The following is a 221-nucleotide window of genomic DNA, read 5'->3' on the forward strand; positions in this document are numbered from 1 at the left end:
ACTCTGCATTGTGTTTGATAGAGTTGTTATCGTGTTTGCTATTCATTCTCCTACAGGGATGGATTAACAGGGGGGGGGGGGGGTCGGAGTCAGCTTTTTGTGAAGCTTTATGAATGTAATGTTCCTTTAATATATATCAGGCCTTCAACCTTTACATTCGAAACGTCTGCTGGTACTGTGGATGTGTATATATAGGAAAAGTGCTTATTTTCTATACACAT

Source organism: Penaeus monodon, chromosome 22 (genome assembly GCF_015228065.2).
Source record: "Penaeus monodon isolate SGIC_2016 chromosome 22, NSTDA_Pmon_1, whole genome shotgun sequence".
NCBI classification, from domain to species: domain Eukaryota; kingdom Metazoa; phylum Arthropoda; class Malacostraca; order Decapoda; family Penaeidae; genus Penaeus; species Penaeus monodon.